At 46.8% G+C, this 21798-nt stretch overlaps 1 protein-coding gene across 3 annotated transcripts in view; it reads right to left on the reverse strand.

The window, feature by feature from the left end:
* Pced1b (PC-esterase domain containing 1B) overlaps positions 1-21798 on the reverse strand; it is a 142952-nt gene that overhangs the window by 16685 nt on the left and 104469 nt on the right. For all 3 annotated transcript variants that reach the window (XM_021183719.3, XM_085831378.1, XM_029469637.1), the window contains exon 4: positions 5736-5874. The gene's annotated coding sequence lies outside the window, so the exon portion shown is untranslated. The remainder of the gene's footprint in view (positions 1-5735; positions 5875-21798) is intronic.

Genomic DNA, 21798 nt, shown 5'->3' on the forward strand with positions numbered 1-21798 from the left:
GTCTACATAGTGAGTTTCAGGCCTGCCAAACCTGCATGTTTAGACTCTGACAGGCACAGACACACACACACACACACACACATGAATAATCTATCTCCTCTAATAGCATATTAAGAATTGTGAGGAGGGGCTGGAGAGATGGCTCTGAGGTTAAGAGCACAGGCTGCTCTTCCAGAGGACCCAGGTTCAATTCCCAGCACCCACATGGCAGCTCACAGCTGTCTGTAACTCCTGTTCCAGGGGATCCAATGCCCTCACACAGACATCCTTGCAGTCAAAACACTAATGTACATAAATTAAAAAAAAAAAAAAAAAAAAGAATTGTGAGGAACTGGGGATGTAGCTCAGCTGTAGAATGCACGTGAGGCCCCAGGTTCATAACAAACACCTTCCCTTACATTTAAACCTAACATGGCAGTATACGAGGTTGGCAATTCCAGAACCCAGAGGGCTGACAGAGGACGATCACGGTGAGTTTGAAGCTAGCCTGGACTACTGAGTGAGACCCTGCCTTAGAAAAACAAAACAATAACAAAAGGATTTTGAGGGGCCTGTGTTGGGGGCAGGTTCTGATGTTTTGTCTTAATTCGGTTCCCAAAAATCAACTGGGAATCCACATGTCCAGATGCTGAGGGCTCCTGTCCCCAACTGGGTTTTGATTAGCAATAAAGAGCAGCAGCCAATGGCTCTTTATAGGGTGAAAGAGGCGGGGCTTTTAGGATTCCCAGGCAAGAAATGCATGGGAGAAGAAGAAGGGATTCCACCATGAGAGGGGCACGGGACTGACCATACCATATTGGGGAAGCAGAAAGATCAGAATTAAGAGCCCTCTGACAGGTAAGAACTTGGGAAAGTGGTCCCAAGGGCCAACCCCCCGACTGGGTCTGGGGTAGCAGAGATGAAATGTAGATTTTAAAAGGTGTTAACTAAGGAACATGGGAGGAGAGTGTGTGCTAGCCACAGGGAGGTTCAGGAAGCGCCTAGCCATTGAGCTAGTAAGGTATATTTTTTAAATACCTTAAATTTAATTTTAAGCATATTTTAAGTATAATTTTAAGTATATTTTAAGTATAATTTTAAGTATATTTTAAAATACTCTGTGTGTGTGTGTGTGTGTGTTTTCATTCATGAATCCAGAGAGCTCTGGCTAGAAGCACAGGACCACAGAGTGGATTAACAATTCACTGGAGAGATGATACCTCAATGATTAGATTGTGCACTACTCTTAAGAGAGGATCAGTTCCCTGAACTCTCAGCAAGTAGCTCACAACTCCAGCTCTGAGGGAGTCCAATGTCTCTGGCTACCTTGGGCACCTACACACACACACATACACACACACACACACACACACACACACAAACATGTTAGACAAATCTTTCTTAGAAAACCGAAGACTCTGGAAGCCAGCTGTGGTTGGTGGCAGACACCTGTAACCCTAGTTCTTGGAGAACTAGACCAAAAGGTCATGAGTTCTAACCCAGTCTGGACCAAGACCTTGCCAACACATAAATAAACCTAACTTTGAGATCTGAATCAAAACATCTCCTGAGCTCTGCTTCAGCAAGAGAACTAAGTTTGTACTAAGTCAGTATATGTCAACTTCTCCTTGGTTGTTGCTAAGCAAGGACTTAGGGAGGTTTGAGAATGGACGAATCGAGAGACCCAAGATGCCAGTCTGTTGCTATGCCTTGAATCTGTCCACAAGCTGTCTTGGAATCCTTTTGTGCATGGGCTCTGCAGGTCAACAGAGTCCTCATCTCTTGGGCCACTTGACTCTTCTACACCCATTTCCAGCGTCAGAAACGGAATGTTCGGACTGAGCAGCAGAGCTTTGGATTTGCTCTAGGTCGTGGTATGTGCCGGGGTGCGGCTCCACACAACCACAGGCAGCTTGGCTCAGTTCGCCTATTGGGTAGTTCTGGCAGATATCCCGAGTCCTACAGCAAATAAAGTTGTTAGGATAGTCAGCCGAGCGTGGCGTGCCAACCACTGATGCCTGGATTGTTCTTAACCGATCTTTTGAGAAAGGACAATACATTCCTGTTGGCCTCAGCCCATCTCTGTGTAGCTCAGCATGGAGACACCATCCTCAGGTTTTACAATGTAGGGATCCTCTTGCCTTGTAGCTGCTCAAGACATCCTGTGCCCTTAAGTCTCCAGTAAAGTGGGCTGGAGAGATGGCTCAGCCATTAAGAGCACTCACTGACTACTCTTCCAGAGGTCCAGAGTTCAATTCCCAGCAACCACACGGTGACTTACAACCATCTGCAATAGGGTCTGATGCCCTCTTCTGGTGTGTCTGAAGAGAGCAATAGTGTACTTATGTACGTAAAATGAATGAATAAATAATTTTTTAAAAGTCTCCAGTAAAGTGTGATTTGTGCAGTCTGGGTCATTGGCCCCTTCTCCTTGGTATCTCAGGTCCCTTCTGCCTGTGGCCTCTGGCTCTAAACTAAGTGAGGTTTCAAAACAATATATGTTCATCCATGCCTTCTTCATATATATAAATAATACTCTGAATGATTAGCCATAGGTAAAATACAAAGGCTTATTATAAGCACCCTGTGTTATGGGCTGTGATGGTTTGTATATGCTTGGCCCAGGGAGTGGCACTATTAGGAAGTGTGGCCTTATTGGAGTAGGTGTGTCACTTGTGGGAGTGGGCTTAAGTCCCTCATCCTGGCTGCCTGGAAGTCAGTCTTCCACTAGAAGCCTTTAGATAAAGATGTAGAACTCTCAGCTCCTCCTGCACCATGTCTGTCTGGATGCTGCCATGTTCTTGCCTTGATGATAGTGGACTGAACCTCTGAACCTTTGAGCCAGCCTCAATATAACATTGTCTTTATAAGAGTTGCCTTGGGGGCTGGAGAGATGGTTCAGCTATTATGAGCACTGACTGCTCTTCCAGAGGTCCTGAGTTTAATTCCCAGCAACCACATGGTGGCTCACAACCATCTGTAATGGGGATCCGATGTCCTGCCCTCTTATGGTGTGTGTGAAGCCAGTGACAGTGTATACACACACACACACACAGACACACATTCACACATTTTAAGAGTTGCCTTGGTCATGGTGTCTGTTCACAGTGGTAAAACCCTAACTAAGACAAGCCACAGCTCCAGGCTGTCCTGAGAGCATCCCGTAGGAACAGACTGTGGGTGGACAAGAATGATGTAGGCTGTCTTGAGGCTGGGGAGGTTGAACAGCCTTTCCCATCCCAGCTAGGTTCAGTCGTGAGCTTGGCCGTGCAGCAGGCTCCCTAAAGTTTGTAACCCTTTACACAAACGATACTCAAACGGTGCCTGAGAAAAGAGGCCTTACGTTCTATCAGAAATGCATCTCTCACCTGTAGACAATACAGGGAGACGACAAGCCACTCGCTTAGTGTGTTCTGATTCCCGTTCTCCACACAAGTGAGAGGTTCATCCATATTTGATGTCACATGGTTCTTTCTCTTTCTGCAGACCTGAGCCTACACATCTCATTCCCTCTCCCCGAGGAGGCCCTCACCGCAGGGCCTCTCATTGTTCTCAGCTTGCCCTCAGCTAGTAGCTCTCCCGTGCTCACCACTGCCTCTCTTCCCCAGTCCACCCATATCAGAAGCTTTATCCTAGCCAGGGGCCGGGGCACACGCTTTTGACCCCAGACCCAGGAGTTAGAGGCAAGGCAGGAGGTCAAGGCCAGCCTGGTCTATGTAATGAGTTCCAGGTAATCTAGAACTACATTTTGAGACCCTGTGTTAAACCTCAAAAAACAAAAACACTTCATCCTTAGACCTAAAAGAAGGCCTGGGAGGGCACAGGCAGCAGGAGCTAACGGAGAACATGTCAAGTCTTTCAGAGTCATAACGTGCACTTCAAACTGTTCTCTTAAAAATATTATATTAGCCAAGCGGTGGTGGCAAACACCTTTACTCTCAGCATTGGGGAGGCAGAGGCAGGAAGATCTCGGAGTTTGAGGCCAGCCTCGGCTACAGAGTGAGTTCCAGGACAGCCAGGGCTACACAGAGAAACCCTGTCTTGAAAAACAAAACAAAACAAAACAAAAAAAACAAAACAAAAAAACCCCAAAAACAAGACTTTTAATTTTCATTTTTGTTTTGTACTTGTCAAGCCTTCTACTGACAGTTTTTTGTTTGTTTGTTTTGGTTTTTCTCTGTGTAGCCCTGGCTGTCCTGGAACTTACTCTAGACCAGGCTGGCCTCGAACCCAGAAATCCACCTGCCTCTGCCTCCTGAGTGCTGGGATTAAAGGCTTGCGCCACCACGCCCGGTTTATTTAAATGCTCTTCCCAGCTAAATCCTGGGTTGTGAAGCCGGTTCTGGTCAGGATGAAGACAGCTTGGTGTTCTGTGGCGCTACTCCTCCTTTCTCCTACCAGATAAACACCCCCCACCCCCGCACCCAGGCCCCCTAGGGCCTCTCACCTGTGCACAGTGCTCAGTAGCAGCCTTTAAAAATGCATGATAAAAAAACAGCAAAGAACAAAGAAACATTTCTTTTAAACTCCTCAACTCTAGGAGGACCTGACTTACTGCACATTCTAAACGCATGATCTCACTTTCCAGGTCTGATGTCCACAACCACCAGACTATCTCCAGTCAGAAGCCTCCCAGTCCTCTTAGCCACCCAGCACAGGCAGGGAGAGCATGTGGCAAGCTGCTCTGACTAGTCCAGTTCTCTGGCCACAGCCTCTACCTCCGTTCATAGCAGGAATCACGGTGCACCTGACACCTCCCCTCCCCGTCTCTCCAGTCTGTGTCCTAAGATGCTCATCTTGCCACTTTGCTGCCCTTCACAGACTGAGTGTGTGTGAACCTCAATAGTGTCTGAAGGCCCCGGCCTGCCTCCCTCTGTCAGGCATTTTAGCAGCCTGGGAGCCTGCAGGTCTCAGCCCACAGAATCTCCCTATTCTTTCAGGCTGCAATAGTCATTTTGAATATTCTAGCTCCAGTGCCTCTGATCGACAGAATCAACTATTGCAGCTGCCATTTCCTGAGCAGGACGCCCAGACGCCTCACACCCACTGTTACCTTTAGTGCCACCTACAGACTAGGAAGGAGTGTCCCGGGGAGGAAATATTTCCCAGAGGGCCCTGTTTGTCTCAAGTTGCAAGGTCGGGCCTGCCATAGCATCTAGCAGGAAAACTGAACCCTATTTCCAAGCCTACAGGGTGACGTCTACGAGGACTGAAACACCACAGCAAAGATGAGAGAGGCTGTTTTAACTTTTGATTTGGAGGGGAACAGAGGCTGCCGCCAGTGACTGCCAGTGACTGCCGTGGTTTCCGGTATGTCACGGGCCAGCATGTGTCTAGGGACAGTGGGTTTAGAAATCTAAGAAGGAATGGTGGACTCCAAGAATCAGAATCTTGGGAAACCCATTGACTTAAGGCTGTCTTATGATTCTATTCCCGGGAGACCCTACTAAACCCTGGGGGCTTAGAGAGCTGTGTTAGCCAGCAACGTCTGAGGGAGAAACTGTCTTTTGCAGCATTTGATTGACCACAGACTGATATTTTAGGAGGAAGTAGGCCAAGAAAACTGCAACCCTGGCCGCGCTACAGTGTTTGTTAATGAGAATTAGAGCAGGCGCTTACTATCGCTCTGAACAGAAAGAGGCTCCACACGTTCTGTGTGAGCATCAAGGTGGATATTGCAGGTCCGAGCCCGCTTTGTAGGTGGGGGGCTATGCCTAGTGTGTTCATGTCTGTTGTGGGGAGGGGCGCATACTTACATGTCTGTGCAAGGAAGATCCTATTGTCCGGTCCCTCCATCGCTGGGCGCCGAGAAGGAAAGAGGAAGGAAGGCGAGAGGAGAGAAAGGTGGTGATCTCCGCGTCGCCTCGTTGTTCTCATTGCCAAGTCATCCCGGGCCTGTGGAGAGAGCCAGCACTTCCTTCAGTGTCAGTGGGTGGTGCAGCTCTGGGGCCGCTGGGGCCGTGGTGGGGCTTCCTCTTTGGTGGAGCTCATAAGGTGCAAACTTGGCTCTTCTCTGGATGAGCCCCGGTGCCAGCTCCCAGGCTAGCCATGCCAATACAGATCAGAGCCGCCCGCCTGTTCTACACACGTGGGACGGAGCCCTAAGCTAACTCAGCTCCCCAATCACCTTCAGGCCTTTTTCTTTTCTGGGGGCCTGGACCATAGGCTTCATTAAGGTCCTGCTGACCATTAGGGCTCTCCCCACACTCCTGCCCTACTGAGATGCCAGAGCTGCCAGACTGCCAACAGCAGTTCCAATGCCTGGCAGAGACCTCTGACACCGAAGCCAGGGACACTGCTCCAGCTTCTCAGGATGAGTCTGTGGAGTCCATGATCTTACGAAGCAAACTACTTTTGGGGTCAGCAGACTCCGGATAAACCAGCTAGGATCAGTTTCTGCAGTTTGGGGATGCTAGAGTTTGGAGGAAGGGTGAACTGGAGCAGCATCCCTGCCTACCTCCCACCTGGTTCCTCTATTTCTTTTACAATGACCAAGGGCAGTGCTTTAAATGGGTACATTCCCCCCCCCCCCCCATTTTTGGCTTGATTTTTAAGACAGGGTCTTACTATGTAGCCCTGATTGGTCTGGAACAATCCGTGTAGACCAGACTGTCCTCAAACGCAGAGATCCACATCCCCTGCCTCCTGAATGCTGGGATTAAAGGCTGTGTCACTGTGCCTAGTCTCTTTCCTTTTGTGGTTGAGAACATTTTTGTTCCTGCGTTTGATTCCCAGCACTCACACTTCAGCTCTCCACCATCCATAATTCCAGGATCGTAGGGTCTAACACCTTCTTCTCGCTTCCATGGGTACCAGGCACATACGTGGCACACAGACATACATGTGAATGTAACGTTCATACATAGAAATCTTTCAAACGGTAAAAGAGCTGTTTGTCTCCTGGGTATGAATGTGAGTTAGCTTTGTCTTTCCACCGCGCAAGGTCTCAGGACCAAACTCAGGTCATGGGGCTGGGCAGCAAGTGCTCTTACCCACGGAGCCATCTTGATGACCCCCGAAGCTCACAGTTTTTATTCTATTAGGGCATGCTTGGTTCACGCCTGTTTCCAAGTGTGGACAAGAAGACCATGAGTTCGAGGCTAGCCTGGCATACATAAGATGAGTTGCTGTCTCAAAACATCAACAGACCAAACCCTGATTTTCCCCACAAGCAGAGTTTCATATGGTCCATGTGGAAGTCCCTCAGTAGCCAAGCCTTGAATTCTAATCCTCCTGCCTCCTTCCTACCTAGAGGCAAGAGCTCAGGAAGCTGATGTTGCCTTTGAATTCCTGATCCTCCAGCCTCCAAATCTTGGGATTGTAGTCATGTACCAGCTCATTCTGTCCAAAAATCTATCATCTATCTATCAACTATCTATCTATCATCTATCTGTCTGTCTATCTATCTGTCTATCTATCTATCTGTCTATCTATCTATCAATCATCTGTCTGTCTGTCTGTCTATCTATCTATCCCCTCCCTCCCCTGTTTTGGTGGGGGGTAGGGATTCAAGACAGGGATTTCCTCTGTGTAGCCCCCACCCCACCCACCACATCCTGGAATTTACTCTATAGACCAAGCTGGCCTCAACTCTGCCTCTGGGATTGATTGAAGGTGTGTGCCATTACCACCTGGCCAAATCTCTTATTTTTTAGTGATTAACTCTGATAAAGGAGGCTGAACAAAGGGGAAGAGAACCTTTGCCTCACTCAATAAGGTAAAACAAGTGCAGCTGAGAAGTAAACCAAGCACTAACCAGGCCTGACACTAACTAGGCACTGGTTGCCAGCCACAGCCCTGCCCTGCCCTCCCCCTCCCCTCCCTCCTCTGTTCTCCTCTCTCTCTCTCTCTCTCTCTCTCTCTCTCTCTCTCTCTCTCTCTCTCTCTCTTTCTGTTTCTTTAAGGTAATTGGCTAAATTAGTTCCTGGTTCTACAAGCCATAAGGAGTATGAAATGGGTGTTGGTGAGATGGCTCAGTGGGTAAGAGCACCCGACTGCTCTTCTGTAGGTCCAGAGTTCAAATCCTAGCAACCACATGGTGGCTCACAACCATCCTTAATGAGATCTGATGCCCTCTTCTGGAGTGTCTGAAGACAGCTACAGTGTACTTACATATAATAAATAAATAAATCTTAAAAAAAAAACTTAAAAAAAAAAAAAGGAATATGAAATGGTTAGGGAGCAACCGAGCCGGGGTGTTCTGATGCTTTTAAGTGAAGAATCACAGAGCGCACAGACAGCACTTATTATTGAATTAGAAACAAACACGACGGCCCATGTGTAAACGTCAGAAATCAGGACTGGTGTAGAGAGCGAGGCAGGCATCTCTGGAGAAGCAATTAAGAGCCACCTGGACAAAGCTGGGTGTGGTGGCGCAGGCCTTTAATCCCAGCACTCAGGAGGCAGAGGCAGGCGGATTTCTGAGTTCGAGGCCAGCCTGGTCTACAGAGTAAGTTCCAGGACAGCCAAGGCTATACAGAGAAACCCTGTCTCCAAAAACAAACAAACAAAAAAGAATGCTCTCCTGTCCCTTTAAACAGTTTCCCCGGTAGCCCCTGGCTGGCCTGGTATCCACTGTGTTGGCTTGGAACACATGCAGTCTTCTTTCCTTGGCTTACGTGCTGCTATTACCATGCCTGCCTTGATGTGATGCTTACTAGTATTATGGGTCAAACCCAGGGGTCACGCATGCCAGGCCAGGCAAGCACTCTATGACCCACCTGTACCCATAAACGGATTTTGTACTTTTTATTTTGAGACAGACTCTAAGTTGCCCAAGCTGGCCGTGAATACATCATCCTCTGGGTGCATGAGGTTATGACCCGCTGCTACCATAAAGATTTATTTATTATTATACGTAAGTACACTGTAGCTGTCTTCAGACACACCAGAAGAGGGCGTCAGATCTCATTACAGATGGTTGTGAGCCACCATGTGGTTGCTGGGACTTGAAATCAGGACCTTCTGAAGAACAGTCAGTGCTCTTAACCGCTGAGCCATCATCACTCCAGCCCCTATACCTGCCTTCTTAACCTCATGGGTGGCCTGTCTCCCTTCCCCACTTCTCATCCACACATGGGACAAGAGAACACTTCCTTTCTTATGAAGGCAGAGACATGGGAGGGCAGTGCTGGTGAATGGAAATTAATGCCCTGCTCTGGGAACAGCAGGGAACGGTCCCTGGTTTTGCTTGTACAATGGCCACGGCGCAGTCTCACAATAGAGAACATGTGCCCTGTAAGTGGCAGCAGCAGCAGCTCTGTTCTGACGGATCATGATGATTACCTCATGACGGATCATGACAGCTTCAGTAGCACCAGGGATTTCAGGGGAAAGGCTGAAGATAAAGGTATTGTGAGCAATAACCTGATAAAAAACACCGGCTTCAAAACAAGCATGCGCAAAACACAAAACAGCAAGCGAAAAACTAAGGACTTTAAAGCTTTGCTGATATTGCTTTGTGTGTGTCTGTGTGTATGTATGTGTGTGTATATGTGCATGTCTATGTATGTATGTGTATGTGTTTCTGTGTGTCTGTGTATATACATGTGTGTGTGTCTGTATGCCTTGTGCTGTGTGTGTGTCTGTGCATGACTGTGTATGTATGCATGTGTGTATGTGTGTGTATGTGCATGTCTGTGTGTGTATGTATGTATGTCTATGTCTATGTATGTATGTGTGTATATGTGTATGCATGTGTGTATGTGTATACGTATATATGTGCGTATGTCTGTGTATGTGCATGTCTGTGTATATGTATATGTGTGTGTATGTATGTGTGTATCAGCATGTGTGTATGTGTGTGTACAAGCAGTAGTCCAGACTGTGCAGACCCAGATCAAACTGGAGCAGTGGATAGAAGAGAAGCAAGCAGGAGGCCTGTGAAGCTACAAAAGCCATTAAGAGAGGATTCTGAGATGGCTCTCCACTTACCATTGCTCTTCTTGCTAAAGCAAAACCCAATAATGGTTTCCTAGGTAACAGACAGAGTGGCCCAGACTGACTGGAATCCCATGTGTGTCTCCAGTACAGCATCAATTTGATAGGTGAGTTTGGGCAGGATTTCTCAGGGTCTCTCTCACCAGTGCAGGAATGGATGCTGACAAGGGGTTACCTCCTAAATCTTGGCAAAGGACACTCTTCTATCCACTCGCAGAGTCCCTCATCAATTCTCATTTGCCTTTGTAACACACTGAAAGCATTTCTCCAAGCCCGGGTATCTCCCAAGTACACATTACCATCTACTTGTTAATCAATTTTATGTGTGGTGACTTTGGTGACTATAAATAATTGAGCACTTGTAACCCCAATTAGTGATCTGGTTATTGATCTTGCGGCTTTTAATTTCTGCAGCCGGGCAGAGCTTAGGGATTTAGTTTCATGTTGATACTGGAAACTAAATGTGTGGGTACACATATTACTCTCTAAAGCTGGACTTAAACACCTTGGCTTCCTGATGCTGGGACAGAGGATCATTGGAATTCAAGAAGTCTTGGCTACTGGGGCTAGAAAAAGAGCTCTATGTTTAAAAGCAATTTCTGCTTTCGCAGAGGTCCGGAGTTTGATTCTCAGCACTCAAATGTCAATCCACAACTGGCTATAACTCCAGTTCCAATGGCTCTGATTCCCTTTTCTAGCCTCTGGGGCCACCACACAAACACATGATGTCTAGACTGCTCCATGCATACAGGCAAAACACTCATGCATATAAAATAAATGTAAGGAAAAATTAAACAAGACTTCCAGGCTAGGCGGGATAATGCATTGTGACCCTGTTTCAAAAACAAAACAAGGTTCATATCCTTTGTCAAGGAACGACGACGATACGAGAACTCTGTCAGGACAGCATCAATAACCCGCAGTGTCTATAGCTTTAGAGATCCAGGTTGACATGACTACAGTGTTCATTGTAACTGCCATTCTGCCACCAGGGTAACCTCGACCTCCCCAAGCTTGAAGGACAAACCGATGTTGACATATTCAGAGTTTACATTGGGATTCAGGCTTTGTGCTAGCCCTGTGGTTCTCAACCTTCCTGTCGCTGTGACCCTTTAATATAGTTCTTCATGTTGTGGTGTGGTGACCCCCCCCCCCAACAGTAAAGTTATTTCCATTGCTACTTCATAACTGTAATTTTGCTACGGTTATGAGTCATAGTGTAAATAGTTTTGTTTTGTTTTGTTTTTTGTTTTTGTAGCCCTGGCTGTCCTGGAACTCACTCTGTAGACCAGGCTGGCCTTGAACTCAGAAATCTACCTGCCTCTGCCTCCCGAGTGCTGGGATTAAGGCGTGCGCCATGACTGCTCCACCTTTGGCAGTGCGTAACCAGCTTGCATCACAGTACACTCCAGAACAGTTTCATTCCTAGAAAACCCCTCGTGTTCTACCTACTTCCCTACCTTTCCTCCCTGGGAAATCCTGGCCGCCATTCCTCCTCCTCACCCCAGCCTTGTCAATGACCATACTTGCTGGGTCACATGGTAAGACAGTGTTTGGCTTGGTGGGGAACGGGCCAGTCTGCCTCCTAATGAGGTCATCATCGTCCCGTTGCTCTGCCTCCTCACCAGCGTTTGGTTTGTTAGGGCTTTGGATTTTAACCACTGTGGCAGGCGCGTAGCAGCCTATCAGTGTTCGAGTTTGCAATGTCCTAATGACCTATGGTGCCGGGGCTCTTTGCATGTGCTTGTCTGCTGTCTGTATGTCCTGCTTTCCCCAAATGTCAATTCAGGTCTTTTTCCTTTTTAGAAATCAGAAAGGCAAATTGACCAGTCAGAGAGGGCTTGACTCACATGCACAAAGCTTTGGGATCAATGCCTAGCTCTGTATAAACTGGGGACGTGTCTCATGCAGCCCAGGCTGGTCTTGAACTCACAGCACAGCTGTGTTCTTTCTTTTTTTGTTTTTTTGAGACAGGATTTCTCTGTGTAGCCCTGGCTGTCCTGGAACTCACTTTGTAGACCAGGCTGGCCTCGAACTCAAGAGATCCGCCTGCCTCTGCCTCCCCAGTGCTGGCCCACATCTGCCCCCACCTTTCAAGGGCAGGGATTACAGGCATGTACTATAATTATAATAACATAGTTGATGCTTGGCTCATTACTTGACTTTTGAACAAACTGAACCTGCTTCATGTGGCTGGAATCAAACCTTTTTGACCATGACATATAATTATTTTATACATTTGGAATCAACTTAACTAGTATTTTGCTGAAGACTCTGGCCTCTGAGTTCATAAGAGACACTAGTGTTGGGGTCTTTTTCTCTCACTGTCCTGTTTCTGATAACAGGGTAACAATGCTGGTCTCAGTGTAGGCTGGGACATGGCCCTTTGGCTTCTGTTTTCCGGAAAAAGATGAGAACAGTGGTATGCAGCATATATGACCCAAGAGCATAACCAGGCCTGGTCCTTTCTGCTCTGAAAGGTTGTCAGTGATAATTCAATTTACTTCAATGATGACGGCTGACTCTGTTTACCCTTTTTTTTTTTTACCCCCCACCCCCAATCCCATTTACTCTTGATACTGCCATACAGTAGGGCTATCTTCCAACATGACAAACTTGTTTGTGCACAGAGATCTTCGGCTTCATTATTCTTTTAATGTGCATCAAATAGGCTGTAACGCCCCTCTTTCTGAAATTAGCAATTTACAGCTTCTCTCTTTCTGATATACCACTATGTCTTTATCACATTTTTATTATGTATGAGGGCAAATATGTGCTCCTGTGGCCTATCTGATTTCTTTTGTAAACTGTCAGCTTGTGTGCTTTGTTCTTTTTTCTATTTCACCTAAGGATTAATAAATATTAGACAGATTAACCAGCTGGCCTGTTGTAAATACTGAGAGTGATTTTTTCCCCCAGCTTTTTTTTTTCTTTCTAATCTCATGCTTGAGATTAGAAATCTCCAATCATTTGTATTCACGGGTAAGTTGTACAGAATTCAATTGTTTTCTTTTCTTTTCTTTTTCTTTTTCTTTTTTTGTTTTTTTGAGACAGGGTTTCTCTGTATAGCCCTGGCTGTCCTGGAACTCACTCTGTAGACCAGGCTGGCCTCGAACTCAGAAATCCGCCTGCCTCTGCCTCCTGAGTGCTGGGATCAAAGGCGTGCGCCGCCGCCACCACGCCCAGCTTTATTTTCTTCTTTTGCTATTTTATTAAATAATACTTGGTATTTATTGAGCTCCAACTGTGTATCAAGTAATATCCATAGTGATTTTCTTGTATCATCTAGAGTACATCTCAAGGCCTTTGTTATCTGTTTTATGGATCAGAAAAATGAGGCACAGGTAAGTTGAGGACTGGGCTGGAGTGATGGCTCAGAGGTTAAGAGCACTGTCTGTTCTTCCAGAGGTCCTGAGTTCAATTCCCAGCAACCACATGGTGGCTCACAACCATCTGTCATGGGATCTGGTGACCTCTTATGGGATGTAGCCATACATGCAGGCATGCATGCATACAGAATGCTGTATGCATAAAATAAATAGATAAATCTTAAACAAACAAACAAACAAACAAACAAATAAATAAATAAATGTAAGTCGAGGACCTTGTTTCAGACCCACGTGGGGAGAGGCCAGGATCGGAAACGATTCATTCTGGGCCTGGGACCCAACCCATGAATCCTGGTCAAGTGTCAGTCCCTTCCTTAGACACGCGCGCCTGTCGTCAATATGCTCACAACCACTCTCCTTCACAATGTCAACATTTCCTCATCTGCTGTCACAGTGCTACACAAAAACCCCGTTCATCCGGGAACTGGGCTTGCTATGCTATCTTGTTAAACTGATCTTACAGAATCCTGGACAGACAGAACATTAGAAGATATGGAAGAATTATAAAGGGATTAGAAAAAAACCTACGCAGATTTGAAAAAAATAAATTAGATATATTCCTTTTTATTTTACACGTGTTTTGCCTTGCACGTATGTCTGTGCACCACAGGTGTGCCTGGACCCTGCGGAGCTTAGAAAAGGCAGCAAATGCTCTAGAACTGGAGCACACCATGTGGGTGCTGGGAATTTAACCCTGGTCCTCTGCAAGAGCAACCATTGTCCTTAACCACCGAGCCGTGTCTCCAGTCCCCGAGCAGACATTGAAGGGCAATTCCTGATTGAGTATTCCTTGAGACTAGAGTGTTTTGAACTGGGGTTTTCAAGGTTTGGAGAACTTACATGCTCATAATGAGATGTGTTAGAAGACAGTACTTGACAATAAAGTAAGAAATTCATATGTGTATTATAGCTGTAGCCTAAAGGTAATTTTATACAATATTTTTGATGATTTTGTGCAAGGAGCCAATTCTGCAGTATCTGGCTTGTCTACTGTGGCATTATCTTAGTATTCAAAAGAGTCCTGGAGTTTTGAGTTAGTGATGGCTAATCTATACCATCTACTTGGTGGGAGGGTGATAAATGATTAAAAAAAAAAAAATAGCCGGGTGTGGTGGCCTTTAATCTCAGCACTCTGGAGGCAGAGGCAGGCAGATTTCTGAGTTCGAGGCCAGCCTGGTCTACAAAGTGAGTTCCAGGACAGCCAGGGCTATACAGAGAAACCCTGTCTTGAAAAACAAAAAAACAAAACAAAACAAAAACAAAAAATGAAACCATAAGGCAACTTTAGTGTTTAGCAGCTGTTACTATACACATAGGCATGGTAAAGCGAACAGTGACTAAATACACATGCGTGCGCGTGCGCGCACGCGCACACACACACCCCTTTCATCTTTCATCCCAGCACTTGGGAGATAGAGACAGGAGGACCTGAAATACAATATCATTTTCAGTGACATAGCAGGTTTGAGCTAGCCTGGGCTACTTGAGTCCCTATCTCCAAATAAATAAAACATTCGGGTTGACTCTAGTGGACCGAGATCCATTTTCTGAGCCTTCTCCGCCTTGTCTCGGTATCTGATCCTAGACTACAGTCGCATGACTCTCACGGTAGCCTCTCACTCATGGTAACTATATTTCCCATATGCTCAGCCGCTACCATACTAGCAGGCTCAGAGGGAGTCACTACCTCTGTGTGAATTAGAAAGATACCAGAAGAGGAAACTGACACACAGGATGGAAAGGGAAGAGAAAATGACACACAGCCAGCATTACACCCAATGATTGTGATGATAATCTGAGCAGGAAACTTACTTTCTTTCTTTCTTTCTTTCTTTCTTTCTTTCTTTCTTTCTTTCTTTCTTTCTTTGTTTCCTTCCTCCCTCTCCTCTCCTCCCCTCTCCCTCTCTCTCCCTCTCTCCCTCTCTCCCTCGCCCTCTCTCATGATCCTCAGGCTTCCCTGGGACCAAGCTCTAACTTTTAGAAACCTTTCCCAAGACTATCTGCAGTAGACTGAAACAGGCTTTCCTTTACAGGAACACACTCTTCATTTAACAAGTTAAATATAGAACATGAATAAATAATTCACAGCACTCGAGATGAATTCAATAACTTTAAACAGAATTTCCAAACAGGGCAAGTGGCCAGCGTTGTTTCTGAACACAGCTCCATTTCCTGTCTCATTTCTGCCACGTGGCCACCTTCCTCGTCCTCAATGAACACCCTGGCCATACAGTGCTATTGCTCTTGTGTAAGGTTCATTCTTTAAATAGGACACACAGCTCCCCTGCCAGGGAGACCGTCGTCTTCTTGGCAGCTCATCTGAGAGTCTTCAGCAGAAAACTTTGTCCCAGGGTTCCCAGAAGAGCAGGAAATCTTAATATTCTGAGAAGCCTCACTGCTGAGTCCAAGCAGTCTGCCAAAAATAATTGGCTTTATTTGCTGTGTAAGTAGGCATCCAAGGGCCATTTGTGGTTCTATACTAGTTCTAGAACTTGTGAAGAGACCCAGGCTCACCTACAAGGCCCTGGGGAGACACAGCTAGTTGGCAATAAAGGATGGGGACTATAGGAAGGATGGTCGCAGCCTACTGCAAGCAGCCTGGTCTTCAGGGGCCAGTCCTTGACTTGGGACTGAACCCAAAGTCTCACACCTGCCAGGCAAGTCCTCTATGGCTGAGCTACATCCTCTGCCCCTCCTCCTTCTATATCTGGTCTCCCTGTGCAGCTAAAACTGACCTTGAATTTGGCATCCTCCTGCCTTGTTTGTCTTATAGGCCTGCACCACTAGGTCTGGCTCTCGGGGAAGTTGCAACACAACATGGCCACGTGTCCCTACAAGAGACAGGGCAGAGCCCCGTGCACCAAGAGCACAAGATACTTAATCAAAGTCAAAAGAGGAGAGCAGGGCAGGGTCCCAGCACAGGAAAGACAGCAATGAGCAGAATCAAGACAGAAGCAACAAGAGGGAGAGAGTGTAGTTGTCAGAACTGGGGCCAGCCTGGTATATTCTGAAATAAGCAAGTAAAATGAAATGGAAACAACCAACCAATCAACAACAACAAAACAAAGACCCCGTGAGACTCTCTGACTGCCTAATGTGGTTGGTGGGGCTATAGCAATGTGTGCTCCTTAATCTGCAATTTATGTTAAAGAACAGAAATCCAACTTCCTAATGAACAATGCATGAAGCTACTGTGAGCCAGGGGTGTGAGGTCTGCCTGTACCTTTAAGAAAGGTCAGAAATCAGCCCCAAAGGAGGGACAACAATATGAGCTAGCCAATACCCCCAGAGCTCCCAGGGACTAAACCACCAACCAAAGAGCACACATGGTGGGACTCATGGCTCCAGCTGCATATGCAGCAGAGGATGGCCTAGTCAATCAATGGGAGAAGAGGCCCTTTGTCCTACAAAGGCTCTATGCCCCAGTGTGGGGGAATGCCAGGGTCTCGAAGCGGGAGTGGGTGGGTTGGTGAACAGGGGGAGGGGGAAGGAGATAGGGGAAGGTGATTTTTCGGAGGGGAAACCGGGAAAGGGGATAACGTTTGAAATGTAAATAAAGAAATTATCCAATTTAGGAAAAAAAAGGGGGGGGCTGGCGAGATGGCTCAGCTGGTAAGAGCACTGACTACTCTTCCAGAGGTCCTGAGTTCAAATCCCAGCAACCACATGGTGGCTCACAACCATCTGTAATGAGATTTGATGCCCTCTTCTGGTACGTCTGAAGTGAGTTACAGTGTACCTATGTATAATAATAAATAAATCTTTAAAAAAAAGAAAAAAAGAAAGGTCAGAAATGCTTATAACTTATAATTGTTGGTTTTGTGGGTCTGTCAATACTGAAGATTTTTCTAGCTATTGTAATGGTGACCGTGGGGATGGACTGATGACAGAAGAGACCTCCCCCACCCCCTCACCCCGTCAAGAACTGCAAGCAGGGAATTACAAGAGCTCCCTGGTGTCCCGTCTGCATGTGCTGCAGCCGGGATGGCCACAGGTAGTTCCCTGGATGTAAAATATGGCTCCCTTTTTACTTTCTCTGGGAATGGAGCCAATTGCTTAACCTTTCTGAGCTTTTATCTATAAAGCTGAGAAGAGGGCTACTTTACAAAGCTGTCGTGAAGACTGAGTGAGGACACGTGTAGAGGGTCACACCTTGACACAGACATATTAGCTTCCGACCACCGACCCCCAGAGTAAGTGTTAACGTAAGGCGATAAGTCAAAGGGCTCTGGATAGTCCCGTGAGGCAGGAGAGACTGCAAACCCAGGGGACAAGGGGAGCAGGGAGCAAGCCCCAAAGTGTCGGGATCTCGTGTCTCAGAGCTGCCCCAAAGCACCAGAGCTACTTGCAAATGTGGAGCCAAGGAGAGGTGTAAAGTAGAGAAGAGGAATGGATATCAAAGCTAGCTAAATAAGACCGCATCTCACATTACCCTTGAACACCCCTCTCTCTGAGCTGGGGATGACAGCAGCCATCCTTAAGGAATGGCTCTGAGGATTAAATGGAACCCTATATGAAAAGTGTTCATACATTTTTGTGCCCACAGCTCTGGGCATATGTTGTCCCTGTGGAGACCCCGGGGCTCAGGGACTGAGCTGCAGGATGCAATGACATTAGCGGTTAGTCAGCAGCAGAATCTAGACTAGGGTCAAGGATGACTGGTCCTATGCTGTGAAATCAAAATCACACTTTGTATTCATCCAACCTCACTTCCCCGCTGGAGCCTACACTGCGTGCCTTCTGGGTGAGAGAGAGACTCTAGTGCATTCTCCTGAAGGATATTCTGGGTGAAACCATGTTCAGTCCCCACAGACCCAGTTCCACAGAGCTCAGCAGTCTGCACATTCAAGTAACGTCACTGTTGCTCACTGGACAGTTCTGGTTCCTCTCGCCAGCTAAGCTAAATATTTTTCTCACTTCACCCCTGAAAGTACTCTGTTTTTTAACAGCGTATTAAGTTTTTTTACCAAAGGAAAATTAAAGTGGAAAAAAAATTAAAAATTTAAGAGCCGGGCGGTGGTGGCGCACACCTTTAATCCCAGCACTCGGGAGGCAGAGGCAGGCGGATTTCTGAGTTCGAGGCCAGCCTGGTCTACAGAGTGAGTTCCAGGACAGCCAGGGCTATACAGAGAAACCCTGTCTCGAAAAACCAAAAAAAAAAAAAAAAAAAAAATTTAAGTTCTGGGCTGGAAGAGATGGCCCAGCACTTAAAATCACCATGCTGCTCTTGCAGTTCAGAACCCAAGTTCAATTTGGGGTACCCATACCTTGCAGCTCACAGTTGCCTGTAACTCTAGCTCCAGGGGATCCAACTCCTTTGGCCTCCTTGGGCACTTTGTATCACACACACACACACACACACACACACACACACACACACACAGCTACTTGAAAACATCTTTAAAAAACAAAGCAAAGTCCTAAGTTCTATTTGTTTTTTTTTGTTTGTTTGTTTGTTTTTTGGTTTTTCGAGACAGGGTTTCTCTGTATAGCCCTGGCTGTCCTGGCACTCGCTTTGTAGACCAGGCTGGCCTCGAACTCAGAAATCCGCCAGTCTCTGCCTCCCGAGTGCTGGGATTAAAGGCATGCGCCACCACGCCCAGCTTCTAAGTTCTATTTGTAATCAACAAACTGGTCTACTGCAGGCTACAGATCAAGTGAACTGGATCTATGTGCAATGCAATAGTATCTATTCTCTGTGAGCCGGAGTGAGGGGCCCTTTCTCACGACGGTTAAATTGTGTTCGCCGGGGTGAGGTAAGGAGGACAAGAAGGGAGACAGGTGCGATTGCTAAGCTTTGTGCTGGGTGTGTGGGGTGCAGTCTCTTGAGAGTCAGCTCCAGGAATCAGCAGGGGTAGGAACTGGCAAAGAGAAAGGCGGGGTGATGGTTCTAACAGTATCCCCAGCACCTCAAACCAAAACACGAACACCCTAAAATTAAAATACCGATGCTCAGGCCCAGGGATAGTGCTACAGTCCAGATCCTGGCTTGGGAGGGTGGGGGTGGGGGTCAAGGGATGTCACCTGATGAAGTTCCAAGCTCAGTCTAAGGTTTTAAGATAACCTCTGCTTTGGGGTGAAGATCAGATGGTGAGTCTTAGCTAGTCCTGTAAGCTCAGAAAGGCAGGCCTGGGGGAAATCCCACCTTCCTGATTGTAAAGAAATCATGGCTTTGTCTAGCATGCCTACAGTGGGAGCAGAAGCACTGAGCCGTGGGTGTGTAACATGCCTGGGGAAGATTAAGGTAAGGCTCGGGAGAGAAAGTCCTCCAAGGACCCAGAGCAGAGTTGCTGAACGCTAACACTAGAATTCAAAACTAAGAAGCAACCAGAGATGTTGGATTATAGCACTGAGGAGCCGCAGATGATAAAAAAAAGTAGAATGAGTCTGAAAGCGGACAGCTCTGGGCTTTGGGGTTAGCGTGCTGCCCCTGGTGAGGTGCACCTTTGGTTGGACCTGTGAGGGGCACATTTCCCATGCTACCTCTGTGTCACAGGGACACGTGCCCGGCCACAGGCAGCGTAGCATGTGACTTTCCATCATGCTTCACGCTGAGGAGAGGGAAGTGTTGGGCACGACTAGAGTATAGGCATCTCAGACTCAGGGTTTGGGTGTTTGCCTATGAAGGGGGGTTCTTCCAGAAACCAATGTAGGCATTTCTAGTATACAGAAAGAGTTTAGAACATTCCTTTCATTCTAGTCTGTAGGGAGTGGAGAGGAGGAGACGTCTCAAAGGGGACCAGAGTTAAGGTGTGGAAGCTAAGGTGGCTAGAGACCAGACCAGGAAGGAAAGAGTCAGAATGGACCGGACTGGGGTGGGTCTGTACATACTCTGAGACTAGGGCCCAGGGATGGATAATCTTTCACTTGTTCCCTTCTGACCCTTGGAGATTGAGTTGAAAGCCCCTCAGCCCCTGCCTCACAGGAACAATAATTACTCAGGTAAAGAACATGGTAGGATTGATGGCCTCCGGGATAACTGAGTTTTTGTTTTGTTTTGTTTTAATGACAGGGTTTCTCTGTGTAGCCTTGGCTGTCCTGGAACTCACTCTGTAGACCAGGCTGGCCTCAAACTGGTTCTGTTTTTTTAAGATTTATTTTTATGTATATGAGTATACTGTTGCTCTCTTCAAAGAGAGCATCGGATCCCATTACAGATGGTTGTGAGCCACCATGTGGTTGCTGAGAATTGAACTCTGGACCTCTGGAAGAATGGCCAGTGCTCTTAACCACTGAGCCATCTCTCCAGCCCTGACAATTTAATTTTACTAGTTTAAATTCCCTTTTGTAATTTATTCATTTTTTTATTCTTTGCTACCACTGGGGATTGAACTCAAAGCCATATATGTATGTCAGTCAAGAACTCTATCACGGAGCACACCCCCTAACGATCATTTTTACTTTTTAGATGGAAATCCCGACTCGGAGCTACATGATCTAAGACATCCAAAAGCCATTTTCTAAACAGTAAGAGTATGCATGAATAACATATTATTCTTTTTTTTTTTCTCTGTAGAGTTTAATAAATAGAAATGTGAGAAAATGGCACTGGGTGCATTTCCCTGCTGAAGAAAGTTCCTGAGCACAATGAGTTGACGTTAGACTTGGTAAGGAGGAGGGTGATGTCGGTCCAGGGATGTGCTGGGTGGGCTATTGGAACTGACCTGAACCATACTCAGCCTACTGCAGTAGGAAGCTAGGTGTAGAGGGTGGTCCTGATGCTGTTCTCCAATTGGTTCTTGACCTATCAATAAAGATGCAAGGGGCCAATTGCTGGGCGGAAGGAAAGAGACGGGACTTCTGGTCCTGGAAGCAGGCAAAGGGACACAGGAGAGGAAGAGGATTTTCATGTTGCTTAGGAGGAGGAAAAGCCAATCAGCCTTGTAAAACCTTTTGTTTTTTGTTTGTTTGTTTTTCGAGACAGGGTTTCTCTGGGTAGCCCTGGCTGTCCTGAAACTCACTCTGTAGACCAGGCTGGTCCCGACTCAGAAATCTGCCTGTCTCTGCCTCCCGAGTGCTGGGATTAAAGGCATGTGCCACCATTGCCTGGCAGCCTTGCGAAATCTTGGGCGGAGTGGCCATAGGCTGTTTCCCCAGGCTGGAGATTAGAAACGCTAGTGATGGGCGATTAGAAGCGCCCAGCTATTGAGCCAAGTAGGCAGGCTGAAATTGAGCACTCTGTGTGTGTGTGTGTGTGTGTGTGTGTTTCATCCGCAGATCCGAGGGAACCTGGGTGGAGGCTGGTAGCACAGCCTGTTTCTGGAGTTTAAGACAAGATAACAAAGCTACACGAAACGCCCAGGAGCTGGCTGGATATCCCTGGAACATTTTGCTTTTTACATCAAGGATGCACTGAAGGGCTAGATGCAGTCGAAGTGCCCAGCTGGAGGAGAGCAAAGCATCAAGGGTTTGTTCTCCTAATCCACGGTCAGGAATTGTTTGCCAAAATATGAAAGTGAGACGATGACTGAGCGTCACAAAGGAATGGCTC

This window comes from Mus caroli, unplaced genomic scaffold (assembly GCF_978045245.1).
Source record: "Mus caroli unplaced genomic scaffold, Mus_caroli_1 scaffold_16, whole genome shotgun sequence".
Taxonomy (NCBI): Eukaryota; Metazoa; Chordata; class Mammalia; order Rodentia; family Muridae; genus Mus; species Mus caroli.